General features: G+C 40.4%; 1 pseudogene; it reads right to left on the reverse strand.

Moving 5' to 3' along the window:
* Positions 1-3,620: 3,620 nt before the first annotated feature.
* LOC110320983 lies at positions 3,621-4,699 on the reverse strand (annotated as a pseudogene).
* Positions 4,700-12,053: the final 7,354 nt, after the last annotated feature.

The following is a 12,053-nucleotide window of genomic DNA, read 5'->3' on the forward strand; positions in this document are numbered from 1 at the left end:
TCTCTTCCTCTTCTGTATAAACCATGCTGGGCATCTCATTCTGTCCAGCAACCACCAGAAGGAGCAGTGGTTACAAGCCACTAACAAATGCGCTTTACAGAGACCCTCAGAACAGATTCCAATCTCCCTGATCCACATCTCTCTCCTTCCAAAGGTTTGCCATGCCTCCTTCTGTCCTAGGAATACGTTGCTGTTTGTGCCTCACGCTGGTTTCTAAATTAATATTTTCTGTACAGAAAGCTGATAATTAGTGTGTACCTTCGCTAAAATTTCAAATCAACGATTTGAAATGGAAGGGAAGCAGAAAGCACCTTGTAAATTCTATGCATAACGAAGTAAAGAACAAGCGTGCACAAGGAAGCCAGATGATTACCCTGCACAGTGTGATTCTTTTATCTTAGAAGACGAAACGGAGGGAGCTGATTAGTACTCAGCCTTGGGTGAAAGGCTGGTTTCTCTTTCTTGCCTCTGCTTCTTGGTAGGGTCTTTGCAGCCGCGTTGCAAGTCACAACATTTTTTGCAAAGTTTTTGTTGTTGTTGTTATTTTTCTCTTTGTTGATCTATTTTTTTCTTTCTGCTATGTGATTGATTGTCTTTAGGAAGTATTCTTCAGCTGTTACACATGTGCCCAACAGAATACCCTACATCAGGCTCTGACCGCTGGACTCCAGTAGACAGAGAGTACTAGGAACCAAATATTTACCATGCTCTAGTCCCTGTGCTGGAGGTAAAAACAAAGAAGAAAAAGAATCTCTTGAGATGCCCTCTGCTCGTGGAGGAAGACGTGGGAAAAAGGTCATTTGTGACATGCGATCTAAGTATGGACAAAGAGGAAGACCTCTGCCATGGGAAGGAGGCAGGTAAGGGTATAAAAAGATCTCTTTGGAGCAGTAGAAGATTAATATCCAAGATGAGACAAGAACAAGGAAAAGACAAGCACTAGAACGGGGGCTATTCCAGAGAAGCAGCCTCAGATTGGAAGATGCAAGAATAAGGGAAATCAGCCAGGGTTTCAGGAAGTGCAATTTCCCGCAGCACATGAAGGTGTGAAGGAGTTCAGAGGAAGACACCCTGGGAGGTAAAGCATGAACCGTCATCAGAGGCCAACTCCATCGGGCCTGGCCAGTGAGGATTTTTAGTGGGAATAGCTGATTCTGACTTCAGAATGGATACTCAATCAGTCTGGCCGGTTTGACGGATGGCAGGTCAAGTGGTGATGGTAACAAACACGCCTTGTGCTGAGTGCAGGAGGCTCTAGGCTGAGGACTGAAGGACCGCAACTCTGTAGAAATCTTCAAGTGAATTCAGGTGATCTAGAAGCAACCAAGGTGCTTGAGAACCTGTCAATCAAATGGTTGTGATCTGCCTCCCTAGATCCACATCCCAGCTAGGAGTCATTATGGATATAACTAGGCAAGCCAAGTAGCACTCTGCATGTTGGTTTATCCATAAAAGAAAAGACAGCCTGCTCCTTTTACTTATTGCTGTGAGGATTAAATGAGTTGATACCTACCTTTGGAACAAGCCAAGACCTTTGATAAGCGGTAATTCTCATTGTATGAACTACGGCATGGGTAGGACACAGGAGTTAGAACTTGGTAGCGCAGGACAAGATGGCCAAAGGGATCTCATTTTTTTTTTTTTTTTTTAACCTTGGACAGTGAGGCAGATGGTAAGCACAGGAGGGAACAGTGAACAAGGAAGATAAGATTTATTTGGAAGCTATTGAGAGTGGAAAGCCAAAGGGACATTGTGATAGAGATGTCCTTCTCACCACTGTCACAAGAGTGAGTTCTGAAGACCAGAATGAAATTTTGAGAGCTAGAATTCTCAGGAAGCAACTGAAGCTGGGAAAAGCCTCGAGTTAAAGGGTGGCTGGAGAATAGCTGCGGAAACAAGAAAGAACAGAGTCCCGACTCCATGGGCGAGCAGTCAGAAATGTAATGCGAGGCAGAGGAAGGCTGTGCAATGAGAAAAAGAGGATGACAGCCGCTGGGTTTGGCAGCGAGCCAATGTTTGGGGACTGAACTATCGCAGTCTGGAGAACAGAGAAGGTAAAAGTTAGTTCACAGGGAAACTTTGATATAGGCGTTGGGAAAACAGGATTTGGAGAACTAAAAAGGAAAGGATAGAGAAAGTACAGTGAATGTTGTTGCAGAAATAACTCCTTTCCTGGGGGCCAGGAAGCAAAGGGGAGGGGCTCCACCTCTGAGTACCTCTCACCTGATCCTGATAACCTGCAGCTCAGAGAAAGGGCCCTCAGGAGCTGAGAGTCCTGGAGGGAGGGAACCTGCTCAAGTGGCTGGAGCTGCTGCTGCCCTGGAAGCGAGGAAGATGAGCTCAAAAGGATGAGGTTGAACCTCTGCGAGAACCCGGAGGGCAGTTCGGGGTTGGGGGTGGTGCAGGAAGTGAGAGATTGGCATGCAGAATTGTCACTGAGTCATGCCTACACCCACAGCAAGCAAACAGGAAACCGAAGCCCATCTCACTCTTCTGCCTTTCCAGTCTCCCCGGAGTGTCCTTTATCAGCAAAACAATGGCAGCCAGGTGATGTCAGAGAAAAGTAGCCTGCAGACTCCAGGCTCCAGGGTCCGGCAGTGGACTCTGCAAAGGTGGCTTCAGACGGTGTGATTTGTCAACCTAGTTTTAATGTTTTGGAGGAAAGCAAAGGACCGAGAATCTGAAATGTAGACAGCGAATATGGACTGTTTTCTTACAAAAAAACAAAAACAAAAACCTGGCTCCTTGCACCAGGCTGACATGCTTATATGTTTTGAAAACCTCTTGAGAGGTTTTTTGTTTTGGTTTTTTTGTTTTTGTTTTGATGGGCAGTTGGCATCAGGCTGCCAGTGCTGTCAGCCCAAGGGTACTTGGGTCAAGTCCCTGTTGTCGAGGTGTTAGAAGACACTTCTGAGTGCTCTGTTGATGTAAAGGATGGAAGTTAGTAACATTGGATGTGTGTGTGTGTGCAGGCTTCCAGGAAGCACCGTGTAGACTTTCCAGGTCAATCTATTTCTTTTAAAGCAAACTCATTCATTGAGCCCAGAGATGCTCAGGCGTCACATTCCCCATCAGCAGCACACAGACAGAGAGAAACACAAGTTTGTGCAGATACATAGGAACGCATGCACACTCCTAGGGAAAAAAGATAAAAAAGTGAATAAATAAGTGGAATCACTTGTCTAGTGATCCACTCCAACTGTCTGAGTTTTAAAATATTACTTATTAATATTGGAGTCTTTTATTTTAATTGAGAAATTTACTGAAAGGATTCATTCCTCAAACTACAGTTGTTAGGATTGGTAATTAAAACACAAAACCACCACAACAACAACCCCAGTATTTAGGTGGCCTTTGTTCTAGAGAAAGGAAATTCTGCTGAGAATAGCAGTCTGTCCACTGAAACAGCAGCACCCTGAAGGAGGTGAGTTACTGGAAAGAACACTAGATTAGAAGGTAACTGGGCTAGATCTTTATTAAGAAAGAACCTGTATCAGCATTTCTTTGTAAACAATGACAGATAATCAAGGGAAACACATCAGGGCTTATGTAGACAGTAATTTACATTATCCCTTCCTTATATAAGCAATGTACAATATTTAAGGACATTTTAACCCTTATTAAGCAGGCATTTTTGCATGCACTGCCTTCTCTTTATCTTTCTGTGCCTTTATCGTTTGTTTAACCTTAAGCAGTTCTGCCTGCATAGCTTTAGCTCCTGCGCTGTCTTAGGACCAGCCACTCCTTGATCATGCCACCTCAATCCTTGCCATCCTTGATTCTTGGTATACTGCTTTCGTGGTTGATAGGAGCCTCCAAACAACTGTCAGTTGCCCCATGCCAATCTGACACTGACACCTTCAATTTACAGGCACCAACATTCAGCACACAGCCTAAGGCTGCAGGCTGAATGAATCTGCTTTCTTAACAACAACCTCTGAACTATCCAAGCCCCTTCAAACCTTAGCAGTTCCTTAATAGCCACATCCCAGTTCTGAGACTTGAAAAAAATGTTTCCAATGTTTTCTAAGTCTTTAGATATTAATAAAATTTTATCTCCATATTTTAAATGTGTATCTGCATCCTCAGTGAGATCTGTGTGACTGTCATCAGAGCCACCTTTGTGTGTCATCCCCTTCTTTCCGTCCTCCACATTCTGCAATAACACACGGTTTGGCAGGTTTCACCCCTCACTTCTACATTTTCCAGCATCCTTGCCACACCTAGTCCTTTAATTACCTGACCAAACACAAGATGTTTCCCATCCAAATGAGGAGTCAGAACTGTTGTGATAAAGAACTGAGAACCATTTTCATTGGGGTCTACACTTGCCATGCTCAGCAAAACCTCCTGATAATGCTTAATATGAAATTTTTTATCTTCAAATGTTTCACCATAAATACTTTCTCCATCTGTCCCATTCTGATTTGAGATGTTTCCTCCACCCTGAGTCATAAATTTCTTAATAATTTGGCAGAAAGGTCATTTAAAATGGAGAGGTTTCCCAGTTCTGGATTCAGTGCTTTTTTTTTTTTTTTCTCCTGTATACAATGCATAAAAATTGTCTGCAGTTTTGAGAGCAATGTATGCAAACAATTCTAAAATGATCTGGCCAGTTCCCTCCTCACCAATGTCTACATGGAAGAAGGCCAGCAGGCTCTGGAGTGGAAGGCTTGACTGCTGGGGATGGGTTCAGCATCTTCACTGCAGGTGCTGGGAACCTCATTGGCAAGAGGGCCTCAAAACCACTGCCCTTCTCCTGGGCTGGATTCCTGCCGCTCCGTGGGTGTGAGTCTGCTTGCTCATGCATGTGTGTGCACTTATGTTAGTGTGTGCATGTGTTTATATGTTCATGAAGATTGTGAGAACAGTGCGTGCATTTGCCCACACATGTAGAAGTCAGAGATCAACAATGAATGTCTTTCTTGATTGATCTGTAACTTACCGTTTTGGAAACCAAAGACCATTTTACTAGAGTTTGAGAAGAAAACAATGTAAAATTGAAGATAAAATAAAATAAAATAAAACAACAACAAAATCTTATGACCTTAAAATTCAAATAGGTTTAGGAAAGCTAAAGAAAAGAAAAGAAAAGGAGATGTGAGATATGAAAGGGAAAGATAATAAGATATACAAGAAATTCCAGGCAGCCTCACATCTGATTAACAAGACTGGAAGAGAAGGAACAAGAAGGAGAAAGAAATCTTCACAGAAATATCACAAGGGACTTCTTTCAGAATTAAAGGACATGAGTCTCAACACTAAGAAGCCAGCTGAATACTCAGAACAATTAGCTACTAAGTTTCTGTATACACATCCACATGTACATACCTTTAGACTTATCATAAAATACCAGTAATCAGGAATAAAGACAAGATATTGAGAATAATTAATAGAGAGAAATTTATAATAGTATTATATAAATTAAGAAATCTGACTAACATTAGAATTCTCACCATCAGTTAGACTAGATCTACCCTCCCTCCCCTACTATAATCACGGTTGACCAGATATCCTCAAGGAACTGAGGACTCACCCCACAGTGTTATCTTTAGATCTTTGGTCAAGCCCTGGTTCCAGTAGGGTTCCTACTGATGAGTGCTATATTTCTTTCACAGAGCTACGGAGACTAGCTGCCAGGCTGGCATTGGCATGTTGAATTTCAGTGAGCCCCCTCTGTCAGCCAGCTCTGCACAACGACCACACAATACCCAAGGAAGTATGACCTGTAAGATAAAAGATTTATTTCATTCACAGTTTTAGAGGTTCAAATTCTGAATAGGTAGTCTGTTGATTTGGCCTCTCATGAGTGCAGCAGAGGGTGTCACATCATGGTAGAAGGGCACGTAAAACGTTTTGTTTTGTTTTATAAAAGAAAGCATTAAAACATTTAATTTGTGGCTTGCTTACAGCTTCAGAGAGTGAGTGCATGATCATCATGGTGGGGATTGTGGTGGCAGTAGGCAGGAAGACACAGAGGCAGTAGCTAACAGGTTACATTTTATCTGCAACTCAGAGGGATACACACACACACACACACACACACACACACACATACACACACACGTATGTGTATGGATATATATATATGGAGAGATGGTAGGCTTTGAATTCTCAAAGCCCACTCCAAGTGGCATGCCTCCTCTTACAAGGACACACTTAATCTTTCCCAAATAGGGACTGAACATCTGAGTCTATGGTAACATTCTCACTTAAACTGCCACAAATACATATGTTATATACAAGTCTACACCTGTCCTTACTTGGTCCCTTAAGTCAGTTAGTTCTCTTCCAGCTTTCTTTATTCATTTGAGCCCTCAGCCAGTCCCCAGGGCAGCTACCACATAGGCAGTCTTTGTGGTAGCTGTGTTATTTTCTTCCAGGTGCTCAACACCTTTCCTCTGCAACAGGCCTTTCCTCTAATGTCTCCTATCTGCCTCCATGAATACGCTTATGTCATATATTCCCAGATTAGCCAAAGCTCTTCCTACTCTGAGACATCGCTTGTACCAGTATGGCTACTCTTTACAGTCCTCTCTACTGGTGACAGTGAGTGGAAGAGAAGTGTCTGGTTAATATTAAAAGAACTTTTCTCTGGGAAAACATAGCAACTATACCATTAAGAAAGCATTGTTTATAACACATGTTGCTCCATGTTGCAAAATTCTAAGTGGTAAATATGATATAATCAGAACATAAATTTTTGCCTATATTTTCCTGCAAACTCTGCCTAGGACTTACATGTGTGACCATCATGAATGAAATAAAACCACAACATCTGAAGAACTCACTGGATGCTGATATTTAGAGTCACAAGCAGAATCTAATAAGTGGTACTACAAAACAATACAGACACATAAATATATCTTTTTTCTTTTATGGTAGGAGTATAAAATTATTCCAAAAGTTGTGTAGTTACCAATCAAGATTGTGATCAGACACTATGAAGAATCTCTATATACTCACAAAATAATAAATATTATGATCTCATCTTTCTTCATCATTTTAAGATGTTTTCAGCAGAATACTGTATCCTAATATGGGATTGTGAGTTATATAATGCTTTTATACTTATAATTAAAAAAAATAATTTATTCTTCAAGACAAAATTTTGCTATGTAGCCTGATTGCCTCAAATTCATCATACTCAAACTTCCTTCTCTTAAGTGCATGACCACAAATGATCACACTAGGATATGCCTGGTACCTTATAATACTATTCTAATTAAATAATTTGTTTAAAGCTTGTCTAAGGTTCCATGCACATTGGAGCAGCCCTGTTTATGGGAAATGAACAATGTACCTAAGTCCATCCCGTAATTCCAGAGAAAGAACTCTTAACATTCAGAAAACATGATAATTAACACAGAAAATTAAGAGTCAAATCCAAGGGTAACAAAATCAGCACAAATGTAGAAGTTAACAAATGTAGATTTAAAAAGAATGGAGAATTCCTGGTAAAGGGATCTCTTAATAAATAGTAAGCACAGCTTTAAACCATTGGAAGGAACAAATGACAATAGCAAAATTATAATAAAATGTAGGCAGTTATAAATGTGTGGAAAAACAACAAAAGTCCATTAAAAAAAAACAATGCATTGTCTTCCATTCGTCTCATAACTTGCGTGTATTTAACTACCTTGGATATATACTGGGTGTTAATTTTAAGCTTTTCTATGTGACTTACAAATAAATCATTCAATAATTAAGGTCATACAGAAGAGGGTTACATCATTGACTTTAAAAACACAGAGGTAAATGACAGAAATAGGGGAAAGGGAAATGTAAGGGAGATTTTGGGCTCATAGAGGGACTCAAGAGTTCACTTTAGTGATGGATAGGTTGAAGTATTAAGAGAAGGACAGAGTGCTAGTAGCCTTGTAAAATAGTGTTTTATATATTTTGAAGTTATCCCACAAAGGCACTAAATGTAGTGATGACAGCTTTGGGAGGATCTAGGGCAATAGGTGCAATGAACTAAGTGCTTTTGTTAATACTGAATGGTAGATGCTAGATAACAAATAAAGCTTAATTCATCAAGACATCATCTTTTGTTGGATTTGAGGGGCAATTGGGTGAGAAACTTGCTTTTTATTAGTAATATTTTATTTTAAACCCATATTTCCTACTGGTATTACTTTATTAAATTCTAAGTTTTAGAAAGTTGTAAACTAGGTCTGGGCAGGATGATTTTTGAAGGCTGCCTTCGTGTCTGAAACCCACACAAACGTCTCCTGAAGCTCACCTTGCTCTACAGGAACCCTGGAACTTTGTCCTCCAGAATGTCTGGCATCTATCCACGCTATTATCTAATTAGAAACAATCAGTTCATGTCACTGGGAAACTTTTGAACATTATTTTAATAAATGTCAAGTTTTCACTCTTGACCTTATTTTATCTTCTCGGCATATCCATTAAGTAATTATTTCAACCATCAGAATCATGCAGATGAATGACACGGGCTTCAGATTACTACAATGCATTGGAGCATATGGATTTACTCAGTCCTTTCCCCTTCAGCTAAGGTGCGGGGACACCTATAAAAAAGTGAGAAAGATATCCTTCTGAAGAGCTGAGATGTCTGGAAATTCATTGCCCTCTGTTACAGGCTAGCACTTTGAGGGATCTGATGGAGGTTGGGAACTGGTGGCTGTCTTCTTCACTTGAGCTCATGAATACCAGTAGTCTGAGAAAACTTAGCAAGGCTTTCATTAAAAGACCCCAAAGACTTACTCAGCCAATTAGCACTGACTTTATATACAACAACTGGGAGAACAGGAACCTTTTATTTACAGCCCTACAGCAGTGTTTGTCTTCTTTCTGGACATCTTTTGCAAGTCCACATCATGGTGAGTTACTCTTGCATTTCCCTCTCTTACTATAGGGAGGGGAACACTTCCAGTAAAATGGCTTTTGGGGTGTGGAAAACTCAAGTAGTGTTCTCGATGGGATGCCACTCAGGCCTGCCTGAGAAAAAGACATCTGTCTTTCCAAAAAGTGCTGTCCCACACAGGCTACCTACAATGAATTCTGTTTTGGTGCATAGGGCTGAAGAACTTTTAACAAAAATGTTTCCCAACAATAAAACTCTTGACTTGTAGAAACTCCACAGGACACTGGAAAAAGCATGCAGATTCCTGATGAAAATATTGCCTATTGGAAGTGACTCTGCCAAACGACATTGCAACCTCACAAAACCTTCTTTTGACCTTTTTGGTCCCAATCTTCTTCTTTCTTCCATTTTAAGTGTCCCCAGGTTCCCTCCTCCATGTTATCTATCCAGGCATAGGCTCCATGGCCTTTCCTCTAGTTGAGAGAGAATAGAATTATCCCTTTAGGTCTCCTTTTCCTCCCTCTTCTTCTCCAAGTCACACTTAGGAAATAAGTTGAGTGGACAGCACCATTTGCTATGCGTTGACTCATTTTTCCTTCTGTATTACACTAGTAGTTTACAAGAAGCTTTGATGATAGTGTCTATACAGTAGACAGGGGAAGCACTGTGTGGACCCTGTGGCAGGTAAACTGATGCCATGCCTATTTTGGGACAAGTGAACTAGAATCCTCAAATCTCCATGCCTTTCACACAAGTGAGGTCTACATGGCAGGCTATAGTCCTGTTGTTCTACTGTGTAAATCTGGGATGTTTTTTCTTAGCTCCTTTCCTATCTTTCAATTTTATATTTTATTATTGCTTCAGTTTTATAGTCAAGTCTCACTGGTTTCAGTAAGGCTCACTTATCACAATTATACTATCCAGTGAAATAAAGTCAATATTGCTAGAAACCACTCCTCAGACCCTCTCCCCAAAAGTACATAAAGTCTCTTTGATATGTGAATTTATATTCTTAATTTATATTTTAAAATAAATGAGACATAATCAGAATACTTTAAAGACTCAAATTCAGGCAGAGAAGACAATAAATAAATAACCAGCAAAATAAGTATTAAGAAAAGATCAACTACCATAAATCTCCAAGAATGTGTTTCACTTTGACTTGTGTTTTGAATGAGAAGCAAACGGTCAGTCACGGGCTTTCTCCTCATTCTCCTTTCCATAATTAGATCCATAAACTTATCCCAAATTCCTTAAATATATATACAATAAACTATAACATCATTTTTGTCCTAGTTAACTTATGACTAATCTTAAATAATTAAGAGACTTTTGTAGCTGAATATATACAGAGGCAAACTTCTTAAATAAACAGACAGTTATTTCTACCTGAAACCCAAAGCCTGAGTCCCACAGAAATGTGGGTTCCATATTATAATAGCTACTGATGGAAGCTATAGGAGAGTCCTTTAGAATCCTGTGGTCTATAGTGGAGTTAAGAACAGGGTCCTTCAGATCTGCATAGTATGGTCACCATGCAGGAGAGTGAAAGACCATATTAGGCAAAACTAAAGGCTTAAATGGCAACTTTTAAGCTATCAATATCTCACAAAATTCTTCCATATGGACTCTTATCTTGAAAATTTGGGAAACAAAACCCAGAAACCACTTTGTGCTGCTTGTGTGTGACACCCACATTGAAAACATTTCTCATCCCCTCAACACAAATCTCTTATACAGCAGGGCTGCCCCCGAAGCCTATCATGTCACCAACACTTAAAAATATTTTCTCAACATTCTCAGCCAGTGCTCAAAATTGGCCTGATATATTTAGAGCCTCCTTTGTGGAATAACAAGATTATTTTTATCATTTTCCGATTCTCAGAAGCCCAACCTGTCGCCAAAGAACTTCTAAAAATACCAGGATGATAATGATCTCCTTCGTCATTCCCCTCTGTGCTCATGGCTTCCTTAGGAGACGTGGAGCTTATTTATTTTCTGAGAGGTCTCTCCAGTTATGACACACTTTTCATTGCTTCAAGAACATCTAGGGTAGATGTTAGCTCCATCCTGGGAAGGTAGTTAATTGGTTTTCTTTCTACCTTTACAAAAAAAGTGTTTTTATGAAGCATTGAATTTGATTCATCCTCTGCTTGTTTTTGTTTTTTTTTTTTTTTTTTGAATCACACCTTTGAGTTGCAAGTATGTTGGGATGGAGCCTGGAAAACAAATGCTCACTGAGGAGAATAGTCTTGTTCTTTTCCTAAATAACTCAGCAGCAGCAGCAGCAGTGAGTACTTACTATGTGCAGTAGAAGGATGAGTGCAGTGCTCTTTGCCCTAGGGTATTGTATTGCATATTAATATTTCATGAAGGGAAAGCAGTCATGCACTGTAATTGGGGCTGTAAAATATTGATATTTGTATAAGCATATAGGAACTAGTATATCAATATAGGGGCAAATGATTCTGCAGGCAAAGACACTTGCAGCCAAGCCTGACTACCTGAGTTCAACTTCCAACATGGTGGAAGGAGAGAATTGATTCCCCAAAGGCATTTTCTGATCCAAGCTGGATCTGATCTAAAAGCATCCTTCCGAAGGACTAGGTTTCTTAAAACCAGAAAGTGACATTGAAGCTTCCAAATTAAGAAGCAACCCACAGTCCTCCCTGGGTAGGACTATTGTCTATGTGTCTCTGGACCATAACAATCAGCAAGGCAAAACAACCCTAAGAGTGTAGTAGTGTCATGCATAATTTGTCACTAACCAACAGCTCTGTAATTGGATATAGGACCTGGTCAACAAGAAAAAAAAGTCATGCATGGTACTAGCATCCCAGCCAACTCCTCAAGGCCACAGAAGTCATGTGTCTTGGAGAAGAACTTACAGCTGCCACTTACTAAACTAGCACAACCCCTAAACTATATTCATAGCACTTGTCATTATATACACAAGTATGTGTAGTTATCACTTCTCATCAGGGAAACTTCTCTTTGCAACAGATGGAGAGAACTTAAAAAAGCCACAGGCAATCAAAGCACAGAGCCATGGAGCCCAGTTCAAACAGATACATCTACAACACAACTCCTGCACTTAATGTTCAGGGGTCAAGCAGAAGAGGCAGGGGCAGATTGTGCGAGCCAGAGGATCAGGAAGATTACTGGGAGATTGTGTCTCCTAGAAATGCCAGAGAAGCCCTGTCCACGAAGTCTCACCAAC

This window comes from Mus pahari, chromosome 4 (assembly GCF_900095145.1).
Source record: "Mus pahari chromosome 4, PAHARI_EIJ_v1.1, whole genome shotgun sequence".
Lineage (NCBI taxonomy): Eukaryota > Metazoa > Chordata > Mammalia > Rodentia > Muridae > Mus > Mus pahari.